The 25,527-nt window shown below is 42.8% G+C and overlaps 1 long non-coding RNA gene across 2 annotated transcripts; it reads left to right on the forward strand.

Annotated features, from left to right (window-relative positions):
* The first annotated feature begins 306 nt into the window (after positions 1-306).
* LOC103279079 (uncharacterized) lies at positions 307-20,197 on the forward strand. Of its 2 annotated transcripts, XR_010007118.1 has the most exons (4): positions 307-11,165; positions 12,614-15,522; positions 17,464-17,707; positions 18,026-20,197. It is a non-coding gene; the product is annotated as an uncharacterized LOC103279079 (long non-coding RNA). The 2 variants fall into 2 exon arrangements; XR_010007117.1 differs by having other exon boundaries at positions 12,614-17,707.
* Positions 20,198-25,527: the final 5,330 nt, after the last annotated feature.

Below are 25,527 nucleotides of genomic sequence, written 5' to 3' on the forward strand. Positions count from 1 at the left end.
CTGATCTCATTCATCTTCTCTTATTGATTTTACCCTTCTGAAAACGAGGGCACACAAACGGCTTGTTAAAACTCATATGGTAGACTTAGTCACATGCAAATAATTTCCTAGGTCAGAGGAAGCCTTCAGGTATTTGGTAAACAACCTGGGCTAGTTCTCTTCTCTACAGCAGTGTCATCAATTACCTAGAAACAATTACTTAGTCACAGTGGAAAGAAAGCAGCGGGGGGGGGGGGGGGGGCGTCTTTTCAAGACAAGGTTGCAAACATTACTTTTTGGACTACAAATCCAGGGTTGTGAGACGTGTAGTAAGAAAAAAGTGATATTTTCTAGCTGTGATTTTAGAATAATGCAACTATTACAGCAGGCTTCTTTGGGTCACAATCCCATTTGAGAATCGAAGGAAAACTATGGACTACCTCCTCAGAAAAGCAGACATCAGTATATACACCCAGAATCTGCACTTTGCACTGGAATCTGATTTCTTCACACAGATGTTCCTACCGTGAAAAAAAAGAGGTTTACCCAAACATTTAGCTTAAAGTTCTCTGTGTCATGAACATTTCAAAGGGGCAGAAAAAAATTGAATAAAACCCCCTTCTGAGGCACATTTAAGGACTTCAAACTAAGAACCTTGTAGTATGGTATTCTTATTAAGAGCATTCATCAGTAGCAAAGTACAATGTATGGCTGCAATTGTGTTGGATAAACAAGGGAGATAGAAATGTAGTAGAATTATCTTATTAAGCACTTTAGTCGAGCCTGTGGAGTGGGGTGGGGTGGGGGTGGGGGGACATGTGGGATGAAGCATGGCCCAGGATAATTGTTAGAAGGAGTATACTGGTACTTATTAAGCTATAACTTGCACTAAATCTAGTTTGCTTTGTTTAGGTTACTATATTCAAAAGAACAATACTTAGGTCACCGGTCTGATGTTAGAATGTAGAGTTGGCACTGCAATTTTCATGTAGCTAAAGTCTAGCTCTGTTTAGATTGTGAAGGGGAGATTCCCAGAGAGAACATGCTGCGTTAACCAAATCCGCAAAAATTGGTTAAACTCTAGCTTAATGGAATATGCAGATAGCAGGAATAAAAAGACTGTCCTCAGAGTTTCCTTCTGAAAACAGACTCTGTCACAAAATCTACACATTTTGAAAACAATGTCTGTTCCGTCCCCCAGGACGATGGTTTGCCTTACCTATTGGTCGTTTGTTTGTTTTCCCGCCTTTGCATTTTGTTTGAGCCTCTGGCTGCAAAAGCCTAGGAAAAATGGCTTGGAATCTGCAAGAGCTGGCTGCAGTTTTCTTTGCAGTGATTGGTCAAAGAATGCAACATCTTAGGACCGCCCTTTTTACCAGGGTCTAGTCTCCATTTTGGAGCTTCATTCTGGCTATAGTCTTACAACGTGCTGGAGCTGTGCAAGGCTAACTGGGACAAATCATCCTCAAAACCAGGCCAATCTAAGCCTATCCAAATTAGATAAGTATTGAATTATATTGATCTGGAATAGAAAATCTAGTTAGAGGAGCAGGGTTATTCTGTCGCTTCTAGAACTAATCTTTGCTGTAAAGATAGGGAAGGAAAGAGTTTCTCCTTCTAATATAGGCAGCGTGATTAGGGTATAGTGGTTTTATAATCACCTTTGCTTTCTGGAACCAGGGATAATTCTGTACCTAAAACCTATAGAAATTTGTTTCATTTTCTGCAACTTTAAGATCTGTGCCAGGTTTACAACCTTGTATGAATAAACATCCTTTTTTGAAGTTATCCAGACTCAGTCGTTCAATATCTATAGGACAGCTTATAGGGATTTGCAGTTCGCCCGGATAAAGGACAGCACGTTTCAGTTTTATAGTTTTTATTGTCCGGCGGACGGCACAGTTTTGAGGTCGATCAGCGGTTTTTCCGCTTCAGCTAGCTTGCACGGCTTTATAGTTTTTTATAGTTTAGGAAGTTTTAGTATAGGCTGCGGCTTTTCCGCCTGAGCTCAGTCTGCATACCTAAAGACTCTACCAGCGTCTGAGGCAGTGGAGCCCGCTCTCAGACCTGAAGGAGTCAAATAGTGGGGCTCTATTTCCTTGCTATTTGGCTCGCGTGTGCGCACGTAGCCCAGTGGCTTTCTGGGTTTGCACAGGCTGTGCAGTTCCCAGCAACGTCCAGGGCTCCCTCGGCGGTAGACCTCGAGCCGCGGAGCACCAGCGACAGTTCTTTGGCTGGCTCTGAGGCGTGGAGCCCACCAGAACCAGGCTAGAACCTGGACAGGCCTGGCAACGCTGCTGCGAGTTCGGCCGGAGCACTCAACCGGCTTTGACAGCCTCTTCATCAGGAGTTCGGCCGGAGCACTCGGCCGGCTTTGACCTGCCTCATGGTCCGGCGGTGGTGACCTGCCTCATCGTCCTGCGGTGGTGACCTGCCTCATCGTCCTGCGGTGGTGACCTGCCTCATCGTCCTGCGGTGGTGACCTGCCTCATCGTCCTGCGGTGGTGACCTGCTTCATCGACCTGCGGTGGTGACCTCCCTTCACAGCGGGGAGGAGGCGTCTTTTCTCTCCTCCTTTCCAAAGCCAGCCTCGGTGCTCCTTCGGCGGCAGGCCTCGAGCCGCAGAGCACGAGGTGCTTGAAAATTTGGCGAAGTCGCCATTTTGGCAGTTTACGTCACTCGGGCAAGGGAGGTATCAAGTGGCAAGTTGCTGTCAGTTGGCATTTTGCAGCTTGCCCACTAAAATCTGGCGCCAAAGGTCACAATCTTTGTAAAGTATAGTTACTTAGTGATATATATTGCTATGGTTAAGTGTTGTGCATTGTATTATATATTGCATTTGCTTTTATTGTAAATTTACTTGCTGGTATGTTGTATTTGCTTTTGTTGTAAATTTACTTGCTATTAAGAATGCATAATGTCTATGCAATTTCAAGATGATACAGATGGTATACCTCCTTCTGAGGCTGAAATTAGGAATGAAAGGCCCCAAAGGATAAAGCACCCTTCAGCCAAGATGCTAGCCCATCTAATAGATGAAAAGGAGCTCCTCCATGTGAGGTTAGGTTCGGCATGGGAGCGAATTGTAACATTGATGGACAGAATTGAGAGCTTGGGTATTACAAGGGTGCCATCCATATTACAGACAGACCTTGAAGAGACCTTCGGTCTCTGGAGGGGTTTGGTGTCTAAGATAGTCCAGGTCCTCGAGCGCATTAACGCCAAGGATTCAGAGTTAGAAATAGTGAGTGTCTTAGCTGGCACTAATGAGAAAGAAAATAAGGTGAGGGCAATTCTAGATGCCTTGGAATTTAGTTCTCCACCTGTTAATCTAAGGTCTGAGCCAAAAGGAAATCAGTCTTCCTTATGCAGCCATGAGACCAATCTTTTAAAATCACCTGCTGTGGCACTTAGTCTTAAGTCCAACCGCTCTAGCCAGGTATCTAAACTAAGGGAGTGTGCATCATCTAAACATAGCCACTCTAGCAAGTCTTCTGCTGCTGGGAGTGCCATCTCTTCCCTAGCTGCCTTGCACATTAAGGAGGCTGCACGTCTGGAGCTAAAGAGCAAGGTAGCGGGGGCGGAGGCTGATGCTAAGGCAGCTGATCTCACCCTTCCCTTTAAAGAAGAAGAGCAACGACTGCAAAGCAAAATGCAAATAGAACAGGCCCAAAGGCAATGTGAAATAGAAATGCTTAGAATAAAGATGGATGCCGCAGCCAAAAGGGTAAGGGCTGAGACTTTGGCCAAGGCCCTAATTGAGCCACTCACAGAAGAAAATGTAAGTCAGTTGCCGAAGCAGGACCCTTCTTCCAAGGTGCTTGTGCATCTTAATAGCTTAAACAGCCAGTTTTCGGATGAGGAACAGGGAGACTTCTCTCCTTACCCAGAGCAGGGCCCCAAAGTCACTTTTGAGTTTCCTGCAGAGCAGAGCGTCATAGCGGGGAGCTCACCCTTGCTCGAGCTACCTGTGCCTCCTGCTAAAACCCTAGGTCAGTCAATCAGGGCCTCAAGGCCGAGTGCTAGTTGGCCCCTACAGACAGCTGCACAGGGAACCATCGATTCGTCAGTGGTCGATGTCATCCCTCCAAGAGACCAAAGGTTGACGCAAGGTACATGGTGGGAGTCCACTCCACAACAGCAAACTCCTCAATTGTTCCCTTCGACGCCAGAGTCCCAGCTTGTCTCCATCATCAGAAGCCCCAGAAGAGATCTTAAGGACAAGGGTGTCGAAAAGTTTTCGGACAAGCCTGAGGAATTTCTTCTCTGGAAGGCCACCTTCCAGAGAGCAATCAGAGACTTAAAGTTATTGCCTGAGGAAGAACTGACTCTTCTGGCTGCATGGTTGGGCCCAGCCTCATCCTCACAAGTTAAGAAGATCTACGCAGCCCACGTAGCCGATCCCGACAAAGCCCTGGAAAAGGCCTGGGCCAGGTTGCAGCAGAGGTATGGGGCCAGCACAGAGATTGAAGCATCTCTTATGGACAAGCTCCAAAGGTTCCCAGCTTTAAAACTCAAAGACTTCAAACTCTTGTGGGACCTTAGCGATCTCCTTACGGAATTAGAGTCGGCCAAGGAGAATCCAGAACTGCCCGGTTTGAAGTGCCTCGATCAGCACCTGTCCCAGAGGCAGATCTTGACCAAGCTGCCCTTCACTTTGCAAGAACGCTGGGGACAGGAGGTCTTCAACTACAAGGAGGCCCACTCCCAGGCATACCCTCCATTTTCTCATTTGGTCCAGTTCATCACCAGGGCGGCCAGAGAAAGGAATGATCCGCAGACGGGCCTCCCCACCTTATACCAAGGGACCCAGCCAGAGAAGGCACCTAAAGTGGAGAAAAAACCATCCAGAGAGGCCAAAAGACCGGTTAGTGTTAAGGCTGTTGAAACTCAGCACAGGGCCAACGAATCCAAGTCAGAGGTGAAGGAGGTGCTCTGCCCTATCCACCAAAAGCCTCACAGCTTGGCCAACTGCAAGGAGTTTAGTAGAAAGTCATACAAAGAAAGGCAACAGCTAGTTCAAAAGCAGGGAATCTGCTTTAGATGCTGTGGAGCAACTCCACACTTTGCGTCCAACTGCAAAGAAAACGTCAAGTGTGAGAAATGCAACAGCCTCAAGCATTGCACCGCAATGCACAACTCCAGTGTCATCTCCCACCCCAAAGGGAACGTTTCACCAAAAGAAAAGTCAGCAGTCGAAGACACCGACAAGCCAGTCGTACCAGAGATGCAGGTGGAGGTTTCAGCAGTCGCCTGTACAGAGCTGTGTTCTGACTCGCACCAGTACAGAGTTTGTCATCCTATCTGCCTAGCGGATGTATATCCAGCCAAGAGCCCTTGGCTTAGAAAGAGACTCTATGTGGCCCTGGATTCACAGAGCGACGCCTCCCTGGCTACTCCAGAGTTTTTCCGCATGTTTGACCTTAAAACCAAGATGGTTGACTACACTATGACTACGTGTGCAGGAAAAAAGAAGTTGCAGGGTCGCATAGCATCTGGCTTTGTTGTCTCCTCTTGCGACCAGAAGAGGCAGTTCAAGTTGCCAGACCTGATTGAGTGTTCCTCCATCCCTCGGAACAAAAAACAAATTGTAACTAGAGAAGTTGTGGAGGCTCATCCACATTTGCGACGATTAAAGAATGCCATACCTGCTTTCTGTCCAGATGTGGACATTGCCCTTCTGCTTGGTGCGGACTGTCCGAACTTGTTCTATGTGAACGACCAAGTTAAGGGACCTCCAGGGGCGCCCATTGCTCAGCTGCTACCACTAGGCTGGACAGTTACAGGCCCAGTGTGCATAAACAAGATGCACCCACCATCGTCGTTGGACTCCAATCAAGCACAGGTGCTTAAAGGTGGACGTCCTACACTTGTGCGCAGTTGCCTAAGTCACATCTCAGTCTACTGCCAAGCAATAACGCCAGAGTATTCCTCCATTTTCAAAGTCTCTGAGAGAGACGAAGCCACAGCGCTCTCGAAAGATGAGCAAAGGTTTTCGGACATTATGAATGCTCAAGTCTCACGAAGTGCAGAGGTGAAAGCCTGCAAATCAACCACAGAAATCAAGATGGGCCAAAGATCTTGCCTGGAACCACACCGTTTTGAACGTTTTTCGGAGTGGCACAGTCTTCTTAGAGCAGTAGCTAGGCTTATACATCGTTTAGCTTGCAAAGATAGTGAGCCTTTACAGGTCCAGGATATGATAAAGGCTAAGAGCGTCATATTCAAGTCAGTGCAGAGATCTGCTTTCAAGCAGGAAATAGCTAGGCTAGAGCAAGGGCTCAACATCCCTAATCAAAGTCTTCTAAATGAGTTAAACCCATTTCTAGACAAGGAGGGTATTTTGAGAGTTGGAGGAAGGTTAGCCAAAGCTAAACTCAAGGCGTGCATAAAAAACCCCATCATCATACCCCCTAATAGTCACACTGCATTGCTGCTCGTTCGGCATCACCATGAAAGGATCCATCATCAGGGTAGAACTCTAACTGAGGCAGCCCTTAGAAATGAAGGTCTGTGGGTAGTTAATGCCAAAAGGTTGGTCAACAGTTGTATTTTCAAATGTGTTAAATGCAGGCGCCTTAGGCGAAACTGTCAAAGTCAGTTGATGGCAGAATTACCTCAGGATAGGACTTTGACAGACCCACCCTTTTCCCATGTGGGAATCGATGTGTTTGGTCCTTGGGAGGTTGTCACTAGGAAAACCAGGGGTGGTGTTGTAAATAACAAGAGGTGGGCAGTTTTGTTTACTTGTTTAGTAATACGAGCTGTCCATATAGAAGTCATAGAAGGGATGGACACTTCATCATTTTTAAACGCATTAAAAAGGTTCATAGCCCTCAGAGGGCCAATTAAGTCAATTCGGTCGGACTGTGGCACCAATTTTGTAGGTGCGACCAAAGAACTCAATTGTGTGTCTAGGTTTGGGAGAGACCCAAAGGTTCAGAACTTTACGAATACTGAACAAATTATGTGGACTTTCAATGTTCCTCACGCCTCCCATATGGGTGGTGTTTGGGAGAGGATGATTGGTATTAGTCGCAAAATCCTTAATGCCATGCTTTTGAGTCATAGGTCATTGACGCATGATGTTTTGGTGACACTTATGGCGGAAGTTACCGCAATTATCAACAACCGGCCGCTGGTTCCCCTTACCAGTGACCCTGAGAACTTACAACCACTGACTCCTGCACTTATTTTGACACAAAAGGTGCCAGGATGGAAGGACGTCATGTTGCCAGTTCCGGACGGAACTCACCGTGCCCTGTGGAAACAGGTGCAGTCCTTGGCCAACCACTTTTGGAAAAGGTGGAAAGCTGAGTACTTAAGCCAGCTTCAAGCTAGAAGAATCTGGCAAAGCCCACAGGACAACATTGAGGTTAACAACGTTGTGTTGTTAAAGGACAAAGACTTGCCCCGCCATGCATGGCCCATGGGCATTGTATTAAAGACCTTTCCTTGCCCGGATGGTAAGGTCAGGAAAGTTCAATTAAAGACTTGCAACAGAGACAAAGTGTCCATTTTGGACAGACCAATTAGTGACCTCGTGTTGCTTATTGGAGATGTTTAAAGTTCTAGTGTTTGTATTGTTGTGTATACAAAGGTGTTTGTATGTTTTTGATTGATAAATTCCCACATCCTGGGAATTTAGCGGGGAGTGTTCCGTCCCCCAGGACGATGGTTTGCCTTACCTATTGGTCGTTTGTTTGTTTTCCCGCCTTTGCATTTTGTTTGAGCCTCTGGCTGCAAAAGCCTAGGAAAAATGGCTTGGAATTTGCAAGAGCTGGCTGCAGTTTTCTTTGCAGTGATTGGTCAAAGAATGCAACATCTTAGGACCGCCCTTTTTACCAGGGTCTAGTCTCCATTTTGGAGCTTCATTCTGGCTATAGTCTTACAACGTGCTGGAGCTGTGCAAGGCTAACTGGGACAAATCATCCTCAAAACCAGGCCAATCTAAGCCTATCCAAATTAGATAAGTATTGAATTATATTGATCTGGAATAGAAAATCTAGTTAGAGGAGCAGGGTTATTCTGTCGCTTCTAGAACTAATCTTTGCTGTAAAGATAGGGAAGGAAAGAGTTTCTCCTTCTAATATAGGCAGCGTGATTAGGGTATAGTGGTTTTATAATCACCTTTGCTTTCTGGAACCAGGGATAATTCTGTACCTAAAACCTATAGAAATTTGTTTCATTTTCTGCAACTTTAAGATCTGTGCCAGGTTTACAACCTTGTATGAATAAACATCCTTTTTTGAAGTTATCCAGACTCAGTCGTTCAATATCTATAGGACAGCTTATAGGGATTTGCAGTTCGCCCGGATAAAGGACAGCACGTTTCAGTTTTATAGTTTTTATTGTCCGGCGGACGGCACAATGTCTCTTTAGTCAATCTTCTGCTTCTACTTGTTTGTCTGGTCTCTGTTATCTTAGTCAAAGATGGCTCATCCACTTGTGACCAGTCACCATTTCCTTTCTTTTTACACTCTTCCCTTTTGTTCTTTTTTAGGCGGTTTAAGTGCCTCATCATTCTTGTCCCACCTCTTTGGAGCAGATCTCCAATTGCCTCATTTTACACATAGGAAAATAAGGTTGAGAGACAGGCATTTGATCAGCCCTTGGGAAATTATGTCTTCTTTAGAAAGAGCCATTTACCAAGCATGATCACTGACCAGGCTTGTCAGGGGATTCTGGAACCTGTAGTCCAAAGTGCAACCCCCACCCCACACCTCTGCATTTAACCAAGGTCAGCCAGAGAATTCACAATGATTAAACCATCTTTTGAACACAACCCAGATCTTCCTCTGAACTACAAGCCACAAACCACCCCCTCACTTCCCACCCTCATGTTTATGTCATCTTGAGCAAATGAGAATCCTTAGGCAAAGCTAGATGTTGATTTTCTTCTTTGAAAGCATTTCGGGGACTGCTATAAACAAATGAATTGTATATGCGGCATCATGTTTGCTCCCAATTTATATGTGGATGTGTCAGGCAGATTACTCTGCACCAAATGTTTTCAGTTCCTTGCACATCCTGAAATTAGTATGCTGTAGCAGTGCCTGCTTTTCTCCAGCATGTTGTTCCTCCTGTTTTCCTATGTAAACATCCCATAATTAGTACTAATCTAGCAGGCTGTCATCAGCCTCCTCTGCCAGTCACCTATGGGACAAATTCCCCCTCAGGTCTTTGCTTTTCTAGCTCTTTTCCACCACCCTCCACGCTGAATGCATGCATTTCTCATCTTCTTGCTTTGATTTCCTCCCCAAAATATTTGGCCTGCTGCCACTTTCTTCTCTGTTACATGTTCTAGGGAACTAGTCCCCCAAGTGTCATTTTAACTCAGCTATAGAGGTCATGTTGCTGGCACAGTTTGGGCAATCATACCATATCCCTCAATATGGGGAAATTAAAAATAAAAACCGGATTCAACAAGCTTGCCATAGGGAAGATCAGGAGCATGAATTCTATCTTTCTATGTCTGAGCATATCCCTGTATTTGGCCTGCCCTCCTCACCACCCATAGACTATGGCCCCTTCTACACTGCCATATAAAATCCAGATTATCTCCTCTGAACTGTATTATATGGCAGTGGAGACTCAGATAATCCAGTTCAAAGCAGATAATGTGGATTATCTGTTTTGATAATTTGATTACATGGCAATGTAGAAAGGGCCTAAATCAGTGGGAGCTATGCACCTCTATAAATGCTATAATTTTCAGCATTCCTCATAATTATACCGAGAGATGCCTTTTCTGGCTATATCACTGGATTGATGCTGCGGGGGCATTGAAAACATGTAAGGGTCTGTATTTTTCCATACAATAGTGAAAACAGGAATATGTGTATGGAGGAGGACTGGAGGTTAGAATGTAGTGAGAAAATAGCACAAGCGGGAAAGGAGTAAGGTTTTCATCTTCCCTCCCATCAATCTTGCCTTTCAAACAGGAGCCTCAGCAGCTAAATTTCATGGAAAGGTTTTTTTCTTAATATGACCAGTATTCTATAAATTGCCCTGCTGGAATCTAGTGCATAGTAGACTACGGTATTATTTCTCTTGAGACCATTTGTCATAGTATTGGAAGAAACAAGATAAACTGTTGGTTCTGGAGCATTGATTTCATAAGACGAGGAAAGCATGTCACCTCTCCTCTACTTGGCAGGTTTGGGAATGCCAAAGAGTTTTGCAAGTGTTCTCTTTTCTAAACACATTATGCTAACTTTAGAAGGAGTAAATGCTTGCAATATGCTTAAATGTATAGCTAGCCTTTCTCGTTATAACAAGGTGTGCAGGGGATGTTAACATTTTAGTTTCTACAATAGAAGCACTACACAATTATAACATTATAATTTCGCTCTAATTGCACTGGTTCCATCCTATGGAATCCTAGGAGCTGCAGTTTAGAGAAGAGTGCAGAGGGCCCTTCCATAGTCATAAAACCCACAATAATTCACAATATCTGCTTTAAACTGGGTTATCTGAATCCACACTGCCATATAATCAAGTTCATTGTGGATTTTATACAGCTCTGTGGAAGGGGCCTTACAATCCTCTTCCAGAGAATTTAAGTATCTCACCAAACTACAAAACCAGGATTTCATGGGATGTTTCCAGAGCAGATAAAGAAGCTAAAAAAGAATCATAGTGCTGTGGTTATATAGTGTAAATATAACAAATGATTTGCCTAAGGAAATCCAGTAAATGACAGATTGGATGGAAACTATCAGAACTCAGAAAAAATATTTATGATGGCTTTGATTCTCAGAACTTGCCCAGCCAGTATGGCCAATGAATGTCATGGCTGGGGAATTCTCTTAGTTATAGACTTAAAATGGGCCTTTTCCAAAACTTGGTGGTGACCCTTGTGAAAGCATAAACAGGCCTTCCTGTTATTATGGTGGCTGTTAAGAGATACATCATAGTTATCTGTCATAACTTTGTGTGGGTGTTTGGAATGGATAATTATGGATCCAGAATTAGGTGTACAGTGTCCACCAGGCAATTGGTGGCTTTTGGAGCAGATCTTGCCCCTTGTTTGGGAGTCTTCCAGACTGGTCTCTTATTTTATTCCTAAGAGATCTGACAGCAAGCTGGATCTGCAGACTCATCGATCAACAGCCAGGTTGGTCAATGCCTAGGTCCAGACCCATATATGAGCCAATCCTGTCTACAACTGTAGCCAAATAAAGGTGTGGCCTTTTTCTTTTCAGTATGTCGTGTCTGTTTTGTCTTTGGGGTTGTTGTGGATCTCAACCCTGAACATGCAACACATTGGGCAACCATATCACCAAATCTGATTGTTAGACTGAGTTGTGTGTGTGTGTGTGTGTGTGTGTATATACACATATACACATATATATACATACATACACATACACATGATCAGAGTCATTTCATCTGGCAGAACTCATAAAATGTATGTTTTGTTCTAGAACTTATGAAATGTATGTTTTGTTCTAGTCAATTTACCAAAAGGAATATGATAGCTCCTTCTTTGGGGAATTCTACCAAGACTTAGGAAATGGGATCTCTTTCACCCCTGAATTTGTTTTTCAGGGAATATTTTCTAAGCTTCCTCCACATGATCCCTCAATAGGTGGCGATGGTGGGTGTATGTCTCAGAGGAATATCATTATTACCATCACTTTTAAATATTTTAACCTTCTTTTAGCAATTTTAAATGTTCTGTCTGCTCTTAACCAGGGTCAGGCCTGGTTAAAACTTGAATGGAAGATGTTGAAGGTATACCATGGACTGCTGGCTATATTTCAGAGAAAAAATGTTATGAAATGGATGAGGTCACCATAAATCAACAGGAAGCTCGAAGACGAGCATATATGTACACATATACATAACTCAGACAGTGTAATCCTAAATCCTGCTGCCTATTGCAATCTGTATTGAGCCTTCTATGTACTCCCTAGAATCTGTAATAACAACTTGGTTCTTAGAACCCCCTGTGCCTTGGGAGTTTTGAGTTAACATTGCCCCACTTTTGAAACAACAGTGTTTTATTAGCTAGCATTGAGGACATGTGTCCTGTTAAGCTTTCCCATCATGTTTACAATTATCCTGTTAAATTGTTGCGTATGTTAGGGGTCTTGTATTTTAAAGAAAATTCTCCTTTATGTAGTTCCATGCACTGGTTTCAAGGCACATCTTTATTGGTATAGGACCAGTTTCACATTCAGTTTCACATAATGAATTCATAGGAACCGTTAAGATCTTTCTATGACTCTGAACAAAAAATTTGTTGCCCAATAGCTTGTGAGGGCCGAATATGATGATGATAATTTGTATCCTGTTTTCCCACCAAAACTGGGATTCAACACCCTGGTGACTAAACCTGAAATGTACCTTTGAACTGACCTACCAGATGAAATGATCCAATCCCATAGTGTCTTCGGATCCTCCCAGTCAGGCCAGCAAGGGTGAATACTAACCAAAATGCCTTGGATGAGACCTTGTTTTGAATATTGTGCCACTCAATTTTGAATTACTAAATGGATATGAGATTTGTCAAGGGATGAAGAATCTCTAAGAAACTTTTGTTTGTTTTGTGTTTTAACCCATTCCGCTATTCAAACTCAAGGCCTGCGGGCTGAATCTGACCCTCCATGTCTTTTACCTTTTCCAGAACTTCAGAGCCACAAGTGCTGTTGGATTGCAATTCCCATTATCCCCAGTCCACAATTCAGAAAATCAAAAGTAATGGTGAAATCGAGCCATTTAAGGCAGTTGTGAATAGTGAGATCCGGACCACAGATAGCAATACCCACACCACAGATACCAAGCCCAGTTAAGCAAATAATTGGCACCGGTCACTGGCTGCCTGTGGATCCGTGCCTGGTGAGACAAAGACGCTATAGCCCAATGTTCCCCAATCAAGAAGTCTCACCAGTTGAAGAAGAAGCCAATGAGGTATTTTATTCAATCCAGCTGGAAAGGATGATAGCTCGTAGTAAGCCACTAAAGGAAGCTGAGACCCTTGGTACAGACAAAACATACTTTTTATGCAGAGGAATATTTGGTTTTTCCTGCTCACACCCTAGCTGGAGCTGGCTTCATGCTGATTGGCAGATCTGCTCTTGACGTCATGGCCAGCTGGAAGGATTCCTTTTGAGAGGTGGGACTGTTGTGCTCGCCAGCCAATCAAGGAGCGTTCCCCGCTTCCAATGCAGATTCCTGCTCTCCAATGGCTGATGGGGCAGGATGACTCGGGAGACAAAAGAGTGTACGGTTTTGTGAATGAATCACCTTGTCTCACTTTTGAGATGAAAAAAAGCAGGACAATCAGGTCTCTGATGGTTATGGGATTGTTTCTTTGTGTTGTGATTGACCCATCAAGGTGGGTCAGGCACCCACAGTGCCCATGTCCATTGTAGTCCATATCAGAGTATTGTCCAAAGTGATGGGATTAGAGAAGAGGGAAGATAGAATGTATCCACGGTGCTGGAAGCTGCTGCTAAGTTCTGCCGTACCTCCGGATGTTTGCATAATTGATTCTAGTGAGGCTCCGAGCTCCTGCTCTCCACGACTCTCTCCACTGTGGCTTCCTATAATACTTCATGATTAATTTGACATGTGTGTATGACGCTCAACCTCAATGGGGGTTGTCATTCAATAACACCTGGGGATCCAAAATGGGTAAAAACTAAAGAGCTATGTAAAAAAATGATCGTATCCACAGATCTTCTGTCCATTCTATGGCCCTTTGAAGGCAACCATAAGCTTGATGTGGCCCTGGATGGAAACAATTTTGACACTTCTGCTCTAAGTCACAGACAAAAAGAGAAGAAAATCTGACAATCTTTTGTCCCCTGGAAAGCAGGGCACATGACAACCTGAGCTACAAAGGGAGAAGTCTAGAGAAGAGAATTTTAGGGAGGGCAGCCAGGATACCTGCAGGATGCAAGCGAGGTCATTTTGAAAATCATATTTGGCCTTGGGTGTTACTTGTTGTTTACAGTAGTGCAACCATTAGCCTTTGACCGAGAACATGTTGACACATGCCTGAGGATCATCCGGTTGAACCTTCTGCATGAGGCCATGCTACACCTGACAATACTGAAAAAATGTTTTTTAATTTGCCTATTACAAGTTTATAATGAAAGACATGAACGCACAAAATCCCAACTTCTAGAATCTCCCTGCCAGCAAGGCCATTGTAGCTAGCTCAGGCATGGGCAAACTTCAACCCTCCAGGTGTTTGGATTTCAACTCCCACAATTCCTAACAGCCAGTAATCCAAAACACCCGGAGGATTGAAGTTTTCCCATGCCTGAGCTAGACAGATGGGAGAATTCTGGAAATTGAAGTCCTTTACCACAATTTTTCCATTCCCTGAATCAAGAATGCATGAGCAGTGATTCCCAAGGCTTGTTTTCTTTTCTCTATTTGAGAAATACTGAGGACATGGTATCATGTACAAAATATGTACTCTAAAGAAATGAACCCACTGTTGTGTTGGCTAGGTAATCTAGTCTGTCTTCATACTTTAAAGTTTTGCTTAAAAAAATAAAACCACTTCCTTCTCTTGCTTATGGAATAATATAGAGCTTTTCTGCCAGGGGAAAATCTTCTGTTTTCTGCCTACAAAAAGGAATAAACCTTGACATTACAGATTAATTATCAGTTCATATAGCCTCATTGTGTAATAAGTTTTAATGGTTTATTGTAATTATAATTAACATTGCCTTAAGACCTATCTGTCAAACATTAAAACAAGGAATTAAACCAAGGCATTAAAACCAAACAGTTCATGTTCTTAAATCAGTTACCTATCCATAGATTACTTTATCCCATGACTGCTATCTGTACTCAGGAATATTTGAAAAGGAACTATGGCCCCACCTACACTGCGGTATAATCCAGTTTCTGAATGCAGATTAACTGCATTGAACTAGATTATCATCATTAGCTTTTGATCTATGTTAATTTTATCAATAGTTGTATGTATTTTTATCCTTTACAATTTAGCTTGTAAATTGCCTAGAGCATCTTGGATGGAGGGCGATTAATAAGTAATTAAATAATGATGATGATGATGATATCCCCATCATCATAGGCAATCACTATGTTCTGCAGGTGCATAATAGAGTTAGAAGAACAATAGCTTTATAAACAAGCATCTTGGTATCCCTATAAATGTCCTGATCCTCAAACCCTCTCTGCTTCATTTGGAAAAAATGCTGCACTCGCAAAGCTTAGACAGTGTTGTATTTCAGCATTGATACCAACCTTTATGGAGAGGTGTCTGCTTAGCAGAAATGGAGAATGTTTTCTAGTTTTACACCATTAATTTTTATTGCTGGCATTGCAGAAGGATTGGTTGGTGCCTGCTGGTAGAGCACTTAACAGTGGATTATTGTTTTGCTGATGGTTAACATGATAGTCAGTGGTCTCTCATCTGTTGCAGCCTTCTTCACCTTCACAGTCGTTGTAACATGCACCATATTATCATCCGCGTGCTCCACCATTGAGGTCTTTGGACTGGTCTTCATTTGGTTCCTCCCCTATTACCCTGCCTCCTTGAGATACCCCTCTGTGAGTACTTGATTCTAAGAGCTTCACCCATAGGTTCACTGGAATACACAAGCCCCTGCACCACAACAAGGTGACGATCCATGAGGGGGAGTCCAAGACTCAACTCACGATGTCACACAATCTAATCTCACTGTGGAGGGAGTTCCACAGCTGAGGGGCCACCACCAAGAAGGCCTGTCTCTCGTCTCCACCAATCGCACCTGCGACAGTGGCGGGACCGAGAGCAGGATCTCCCCAGCTTATTTTAATGCTCTAACTCTAACATAAAAGGAGATGCATTCGGATAGGTAAGCTGGACTGGAACCATTTAGGAATTTAAAGGCTAAAGCCAACACTTGTGCTCTGTAGCAGATTTACAGCCAGTGGAGCTGACGCAACGAAGGGGGGGTGTTAAAATAATATAAAACCATATGGGGGGGGGGGGATTTCCCAGACACCAGTGTGTGCAAAAATCCATTTGTCAACTTTACATAAAACTCACATGTTGTTCATGTCAAAACATGAAGATCTTATTGAAATTCAGTGTACCTCTGTTTTAAAAACAAATTTTTAATCTGTGTCACTGAATGACTTTTGGGTAGGACTGATGGATAAAGCCATCAGTAGCTAGAAATGCAGTCAAAGCCTTGTTCCCTATCATATTCACCTATTGATTCAAATCAGGCTTTATGCTTACATAAAAAACAAATATAGGAGTAAGTTGGATACCACCCACATATTCAGCTGTCAGGCAGAAAGCTCAATTTTTAAAAATTATTTTAAATACAAAATCCAAATACAAAATTTCATTGCTCCAATATTTTCTTGTATCAAAATAAATGTTTGTGGTTACATCCAATATTTTCTTGTATCGAAATAAAGGGTTGGGGTTATATTTGAAATGTTTTCTTTTTATTTCCAAACCTAGGTAAAGGTAAAGGTTTCCCCTGAAATTAAGTCTAGTCATGTCTGACTCTGGGGGTTGGTGTTCATCTCCATTTCTAAACCAAAAAGCCAGCATTGTCCATAGACACCTCCAAGGTCATGTGGGCAGCATGACTGCATGGAGCAGTGTTACCTTCCTGCAGAAGCGGCACCTATTGATCTACTCATATTTGCATATTTTCGAACTGCTAGGTTGGCAGAACCTGGGCCTAATAGCGGGAACTCACTCCCTGGATTTGAACCACCAACCTTTCAGTCAGCAAGCTCAGCAGCTCAGCGGTTTACCCCACTATGCCACCGGGGACTCCATTTCCAAACCTACTACGTTATATAAAACACTCAGGGAATATGAGTAGACGAAAGAAGGATGAACTTTGTAGATCCACAATGCTTAGTTTAAAAAATCAGGGTAAAATTATTCCTCCCATTTATTCTCCAATCCAAATTGTGACTGGAATTTACATTATGCTTCTCCCTACCACCATTCTGCACAAGGGTTGTGAGAGGAATTGGTGCTGGCCCCCCATGACAATCTCCCACCCCCTACATTACATTGATGATATTCCTGACTGGGTTAAACCCTTGTGCCAGCTGGACTGCAGACTTGAAGGTTGCTGGTTCGAATCTGCGAGATGGGGTGAGCTCTCATCTGTCAGCTCTAGCTTGCGGGAACATGAGAGAAGCCTCCCAGCAGGAGAAGCCTCCCAGGCATCCCCTAGGCAACGTCTCTGTAGACAGCCAATTCTCTAACACCAGAAGCGATTTGCAGTATATTCCCAAGTCACTTCTGATACGATAAAAAAAATCCTAAATATAAGTCATAATGCCACCCAATAGCCTAGAAGGTAGCAAGGCTCCTTTTATGAAGGAACACAGCTTTTAAAAAACTGATTCACCCTGAAGCCCCCACTCACCCACCCTCCTGTGCCCAAGACCTTCCTAAAAGCTTTTTAGAAAGTTACAAGCGGAAGTATTCAGCTGCCTGCAATGTTTGGTTTGACCTTTCTTTTATTCTAGAGGCTGCCAGCTTTTTGCTGAAAAAAAGAAGAGGACAAAAGCCAGGGAAAGAAAGTCTATTGCAATCAGAGCTTGTACTGCGGTTTATCTCCACATAATCGGCTTCCTGGCTGAGCTGCTGCAAAATGCCTTGGTTGCCCTCTGTTGAATCCTTTTCATCCCTGCAATTCAGGGATCCTTTGAAAAGGAAAGAAAGAGAGATTTTGAACCACTTGGGGAGGAGGAGCAGTTCCTTCTAAGTCAGGTATCAAGTGGTGCTGCTTTGTTCCATTAGCCTAAGACTAAATGGCACAAAATAAAATGATCGGTGCTGGACAGAGCATTGCTATACTCTGTGAGATGTAAGCCTAGATGCTTTAAAAATGGTTACACCTGGGTCACAACATGATGCCAGAAATGATGTTACACACAACTTGACTTTACTTGTCTCAGATTTTCACCTGTTACTTTTATAGTTTCAGATATGAAGATATTTGAATATTGTATTTGTGTGTGTTTGGGGGGGGTGGTACGTTATTATGAAAAAAAGATTGAAACAAAATTTATTCCTATTTACTGCTAGGAAAAAATATGGATGTGGATCCCAAATGGAACTTTGAAAAAGGAGATGGAGGGCCTGATTCTTGCAGCCCAAGAACAAGCAATTAGATCAAATGCCATCAAAGCCAGAATTGAAAAGACAACTACGATTCCAAGTGTAGACTCTGCAAAGACTGCTTTGGATCACATCCTCAGCTTCTGCAAGAAGACCGTGCAGACAGACTATAAACAGAGGTATAATACTGTTGCTCAGATGATCCACTGGAACTTGTGCCACAAATACCATCTGCCTGTGACAAAAAACTGGTGGAATCACAAGCCTGAAAATGTTACACAAAATGAACACGTCAAAATACTCTGGGATTTCTGAATTCAGACTGACAGAGTTTTGGAGCACATTACTCCTGATCTTATGATTGTGGGGAAAAAAATGAAGTATGGATTGTCGAAGTTGCAATCCCAGGTGACAGCAGAATTGAGGAGAAGCAACTGGAAAAGCTTACACGATATGAGGATTTAAAGATAGAACTGCAAAGACCACGGCCAGTAAAGCCAGTGGTCCCAGTGGTGATCCCAGTGCCGAAAGACCTTGGCCTGTACTTAACAACAATCCGCGCTGAAAAAACGACCATCTGTCAGCTGCAAAAGGCCACCCTACTCGGATCTGTAAGCATTATTCGCCGATACATCACACTGTCTTGGACACTTGGGAAGTGTCTGACATGTGATTGAATACAAAAGCCAGCATAGTGATCTTGCTTGCTGTGTACTAATCTTGTTGTGTATCAAATAATGATAATAACAATTTATTTGTTATGAGCCTCATTGCATGGCTTGACACAGTTAAAAGACATCACCGTAAAATACTGTGATGTGCTCTGATTAAAAAGGAGGCATTCAGTATCACAAACTTGCTGAAATACACAGGGACTCAAAGCCAGATTTCTAAGAGGCAAACCCTTAAAGCTCTCTGCGTGCAGAGAGGAATCTCTAAGTTCTGCTTCTTCCCAAATTTTAATTTATAAATTATCAATTAGGAATTGTTTGTCATTACTTGGTGCCAAGTGGGGTTTGCCTTATGGAGACCCTGAAAACCAGAGTCCAGAATCAAATCATTTGTAATATCTTCTGTTCCTACTGCCTTCCATTTTACTGATTGTTGTCATGCTTTGTAATTAATCTTGTTGTCTCATGATGTGTCCAATGTATAATAGCCCCAATTTAGACATTTTGCCTGTAGGGAGGGCTCCGGCTTGATTTTCGCTAGGATCCATTTATTGGTCTTTTTCACAGTCTATTATGCCTGGAATACTCTTCTCCAGCACAACATGTCAAATGAATTGATTTTCTTCCTGTCAGCTTTATTTACTGTCTAGCTTTCACAGCCACACGCGGAAACTGGAAATGCTATGTCAGATATGATTCTGATGTTGGTGTTGGATAATACATCTGTGTCCTTGACGATGTTATCTAATTTCTTATAGTCTCCATTTTGGTTAATGACTGAGCCAAAGTATAGGAAATCTTTAATGTATTTCAGTGTCCTCATTGCTCACTGTGAATTTGCAGATGTTGATCAAATCTTATCAAATATGAACTGAAATGAAATTCTTACGCTTCCCATATTACCTTCAGATCATGCGTGCAAGAAGTTGCCATTATTTTGTAATATGACAAGCTAATATTAAGCAGACACATCTCATAAAGTGCTATGCAGAACCATTTTGTCATCCCCCCCCCCCCCCCCCCCATCCTGGTTGCACCAGAAGTCAGTAATTCATGCCTTTGGGCTATTTCTTTGCAACTCATTTCAAAGGCATCTCTTCTTACTGACTTGGAAGAAATTCATCTGAATCCCATTAAGTCAGCAGAAACCCTTCTCTCCGTCCCACTGGGTCTCCAAAGAGGTCATGAACCCTATCTGTTTGTTCCATTTCTTCCCCTCATCAGGTGGCAATTTTGTTCAATGATTTATTATAAGCCACATGCATTTATCCAGCATGACATTTCAATCATGCAAATAAGGATTTTGCTAATGAATTGGAAATTAATTTGGCGTCTGCCGCTGTGTACACATTGACAGTTTTGCTAATGTTATTACACTTGTAATATGGTCAGTGGCTTCTTCGTAATTGCTATAAAGTGTTGCATTTAACACTTAGAATAAAGGTTACATCAAAGGAAAAAAAACCCACCCAGAATGTTTCCTAATTTTGTTTTCTTGGATCTTGTTTACATCTTGCAACAAGACGGCAACAAATAAATGGGGATGAAAGCATTCCAGATAGTCTGCTGCTAGGTGGTAGATATGAAGTTGTGAATGCTCAGCAAAAAATTATTATCTGGAGTGAGCTTCAACTTTGTGAGGCTATCAATATGAACAGAGATACTCTCAGGTATTTATCAGCAACAAAGCTGTTCCTATCATTAGGCCAAGTGAAGTGACTTCCTTTGGAAGAAGATACTTGGGAGCAACAGCACTGACTATTGGCATTTCCTCTTGAACTTTGTTCAGTATTTCTCCAATCCATTGGAGGAACAGACACATTTGTATGCAACACAATCTATCCTAGGCTTTCTAAACTAGGTGTCTTTTTTTGCCCCAGATGTGATCAGAGATGCTGTTCTATGACAAGTGCTCAAGTAAAACCAAGGGCTCCATAAATCACCTGAATGTGGACTGGGTAGAGGCCACCATCTTGTTCTTTGTTTCATTGGGTGGAATAACTTGTCTTATGATAGACCACAACATAGTAAGCTTTACACTCAAAGGCACCAGATTCTGTCTGATCTCGGAAACATAGCAAGGTTATCCTTGGTGGTTAGTACTTGGATAGGAGACCACCTGCCAATGCCAGGTGTTGTAGGTTGTATTCCAGAGGAAGGAACTGGCAAAACTACTTCTGAGAATTCCTTACCTAAGAAAACTTTGTGAAATCCATGGAGTTACCACAAGTTCATAGGTGACTTGAAGGCACATGCACATATCCTAGGCCTCCTTACCAAACTATAAGCCTCTCTCAGTCTCTTGTCCTTGGTCTTCTAGACAAGCTTGTCTCCTCAGGTATTGTGAAGAACATCCCATCTCCAGTCTAGAAGCAAGGTGCAGCCTCCAATCCAGAAAGCATCTCTTCATGGAATAGAGATCAGGCCCCATTTTGACAAATATCTTGGTCCATCCTAGGTGGCTTAAGTCCTGTTAAGACAAATAGTGTTTTGTATCATTCTAAGTCACAAGTACTAGGCTCGTATATGATAATGAAGTTGAAAAAGTAACATTTTAAGATCAAAACTTTCTATATACCCAGATAACATAGGGAGAAACCATGCTGGCTATGAAATTCTGCAAGTTGTTGACCACCTCAAGTATCGTAACTCCTCCATTCCCTCTGTGAGGATCAAGCCCAGAAGAGGGGATCACAGGATTTATGCTCTGAAAACCTAGGAGGGGGGAACACTTTTCTTCATTGCATAATGCTAAACTCATTCGCTCATAAATAAATAGCAAAGAGGTCAATGGGCATTACTTTCAGGTCATTAAGTGTATCGGATTTCAGCCTAAGTAGAGAAATACATTCTATACTTAATTAGTGATGTAATTACCTAATATAAATAATAATAGATGTGTTCTGCCCACTCCTTCATATTAGGCGCAAGGAGGGGGGCATTGTTGAAGAACAGGGCAGGCAAACAAGCTTCCTTCACCCTTGGGTATATACCATTCCCTTCTTTAGAGACATACCATTGGATTGGCAGGGGTATTGTGACAGGGCTCTATCTAATGGGGGGTATCCTCCTACTATGGCCTTTTTTTTCGTGTCAGGAGCAACCTGAGTTGCTTCTGGAGTGAGAGAATTGGCCGTCTGCAAGGACATTGCCCAGGGGACACCCGGATGTTTTTGATGTTTTACCATCCTTGTAGGAGGCTTTTCTCATGTCCCCGCATGGAGTTGGAGCTGATAGAGGGAGCTCATCCGCACTCTCCCTGTGTGGGATTCAAACCTGGCAGCCTTCAGGTCAGCAACCCAACCTTCAAGTCACAAGGCTTTTATCCTCTAGGCCACCGGAGGCCTTATCCTACCCAACAAGATGACGAGGTGGCAGTTGTGTCTTTGGGCCACCAAGCACTAAGCTATGGTCCTGCTCTCAGGGTTCCCTGAGTCTCTAGTTCTCGAGTGAGGTGGATGAACCTCGGTATGAGAGCACTGCCATAAAAATTATCTTCTCACCACATTCATGTCCAGGTCCAGGTCCAGGTCCAGGTCCTGGTCCTGGTCCTGGTCTTGGTCTTGGTCCTGGTCCTGGTCCTGGTCTATGCTCTCACTTTTTACACTTGGGTGTTCATTTATTTGTTTTGTCTGAATGCTATATTCTGTGCAACTGTGGCTAATGCTTAATGATATCGTCAGGAACTGCCCTTTGTAATATAACCAGGGTCAGAGACGAAGGGAAATGAACTTAGTGATGGCATTCTGAATTCACCCACAAGGAGAGTGAGAGTCTGTGAGAAGATTAAGCCTGTGTAGCCAGTAGTGAAAACTTTGAAACAGAAATCAATTTTTGTGGAATTATCTTGATTTGTGGCGTCTTCTGCATTTCTCTCCCCCTAATCCTACCAAAAAAAATTAGATATATATGTATTGAAAATGATTTCTTGATGTTTGGAGTGCTGAGAGGTGAAATTGGCATTTCTGAGACATGTCAAGCAGATGGAGTTGAGATATCTTGATCCTGTCTCAGGAAGGGATGACAGCAGTTTAAAGACTCTATGTGTCTCTCTCCTCTCCCCCCAAACCTAAAACACCTCCACCTCCCTCACGAAGTGAGATGTCAAGAAGTAATTCAGCAGATGGACACTAATGGAGGAGCAATGATCTTACCGAGCAGGAATACACAATGTTTGCGTGATTATCACATTTTTAAAATGCTGAATATAAAATTGAGTCAACAAGAAGAGTCTGATGGAGACTATGTCATGACAGAGATATTTCTGGCCCATGTCCAACGACTGGAATGAATTTGGCGAGTTTTTTTGGAACTACAGTCAGCCCTCCACATTTGCAGTTTTAATTTTTGCAATTTTGATTTTTCAAGGATTTGATTACTATGTTCCCCGTAAGAATTTCTAGGTCTTTCAGGGCAATTTCATGGTCATATTCTAGCTGTTGACCATAAAGCTGTTATGGAGTCCTGGAGATCTGGTGCCTTTAAGCAGGCATGGGCAAACTTGGGCCCTCCAGGTGTTTTGGACTTCAACAATCACAATTCCTAACAGCCGGTAGGCTGTTAGGAATGGTGGGAGTTGAAATCCAAAACACCTGGAGGGCCCAAGTTTGCCCATGCCTGAGCTAAGCACCCCAAGCTTTCTGTCTGTTTTGCTTTCTTCCACACTTCAGTTCTTTAAAACCTCAAGTTATTTCCAACAGATTTATGAAATCATGTAAACTTTAGAAACCTTTTGCATTTTATTTTAATTCACCTTGTATAATCCTATCCCATTGCTTTTTCCAGTTCATGTATATTACTCTAAAGTGCAGTAACAAGGAACTGTCACTAGATAGCAGACTATGTGTTGGCCATGGAAACCCCAGGTCCATTGCAAGCTAACCGCTAGATCAGGAGGAAAGCTGGAAAAGTGGTTCAAAATATCTGTCCTTTCTTCCCAGAGAGAAATTGCTGGCACTTTCAAGCTCAGCAGCTTCGTAAATGGATAGCTTGAAACAGATCAATGCCAATAAATTGACCGCTTTCATAGGAAGTTAGAGATGGAATGCCTTGAAGTCAGCTGCAGTCTTGGTACCAGAGAGATGTAGAACAGTGGTAGATGAGACATCCCTTCATATACTAGACCAGGCATGGGCAAACTTGGGCCCTCCAGGTATTTTGGTCTTCAACTCTCACAATTCCTAACAGACTCAGGGCCTTTCCTTTTTCTTAAGCGGCTGAGGGGGGAAAGGAAGGGGCCTTAGGAATTGTGGGAGGCCTAAACACCTGGAAAGCCCAAGTTTTCCCATGCCTGTACTAGACCGTAACTCCCAAAAGTATAGCTAAAAATGGGGAATGCTGATTGCTATAGCCCAACAACATTTTGGAGTGGCTGCATGATTGCCACACCTGATTTAGACCTATCAGCCCAGATAAAAGCTTCAAAGGATGCACTCTTCAGTATGAAAACGGAATTTAGCAGGTGGGAAAAAAACAGATCCTATTCTTACAGCTGTGTAGACAAGAGTTTTACTTGAGCAAACTCATTTGGTCATGCTGAAAAGGATCCTTGCAGTTCCTTGGTCATGCAAAGGACCCTTATACATCCTTCTTTGCAACAGATATTGAAGTGTCTCATGTAGCTACCTTTTATTACTGGAATGGTCTACTGTAGGCACGGGGAAACTTCAGACCTCCAGATGTTTTGGACTTCAACTCCCACAATTCCTAAAAGCCTACTGGCTGTTAGGAATTGTGGGAGTTGAAGTCTAAAACATCTGGAGGGCCGAAGTTTGCCCATGCTTGGTCTACTTCACAAGGCCTGGCCTCAATTTTCAGTCCTTGGGAAGCTTCATAAACCCTTCTGTATGGTCAAAATGCTATAATTTATTCTTTGGAGGTGACCAAAATCCACTTCATTATGTTAAATGGTACAACATAATTCTTTTTAAAAAATATAATTCCCAATGTAGGACAAGAGACTACTGTTAGGACAGAAGATGGAGAAACAGAATGGTTTACAATTGGAAAAGAAGTTAGACAAGGCTGCATTTTATCACCCTATCTATTTAGCTTGTATGCCCAAAATACACAGAAAGCAGGATTAGATTCAGAGGAAGGAGGCATGTAAATGAGATGAATGGCTACTAATTACAGATGCTGCATAATGACATTCCACTGGTGTACAGTTATACTATGTTAGAGTGATGAAATATCTCTGACATTTGCTGCTCCTTGAAATGTCTTCTTCTAAAGAGGAAAGCGACTTACCAGCTGAAAAGACTCAGCAGATGCCATTAGACCATGCCAACTCCCTGTTGAGAGCAACACCATTCCCAGCTCTCACCTTTTGGCATGTTTACCTTGTTCATGACATACTCTATATCTCTTATATTACTTAACAATTTGATGTAAGAGCCAATGACACCTGCTTTCTCTCTTGCTACTGACAACATTTTCTTCTAATATTGAAATTTGCCATCAATTTGACCACAGCCGATGGTTTCTAGATATCTGAACTTCATTTGCACTTCAGTTGAAGAAGAACAATCTCAGCCTTGCATGTGCCATGATTCACAGAGTACTTGGGACTGTGTGTATATGTTACACAGTTATAGCAGTCTGTTTTCTTTATCCCTGTCCATCTTGGCTGGTTGTCCAGGGAGGAGATGCAATTTGATCTCAAATACAAAAAGAATTATTAATGCATCTCTCAGGGAGGGGAATTTTCCATCTTGTTTAAAAGAAGCAGTAGTTAGATCGCTGCTCAAACAGCACTTCCTAGATCCCTTGGACCTTCCTTTTTTGGGCAAAGTGATT

Source organism: Anolis carolinensis, chromosome 6 (assembly GCF_035594765.1).
Source record: "Anolis carolinensis isolate JA03-04 chromosome 6, rAnoCar3.1.pri, whole genome shotgun sequence".
In the NCBI taxonomy this organism is placed as follows: domain Eukaryota; kingdom Metazoa; phylum Chordata; class Lepidosauria; order Squamata; family Dactyloidae; genus Anolis; species Anolis carolinensis.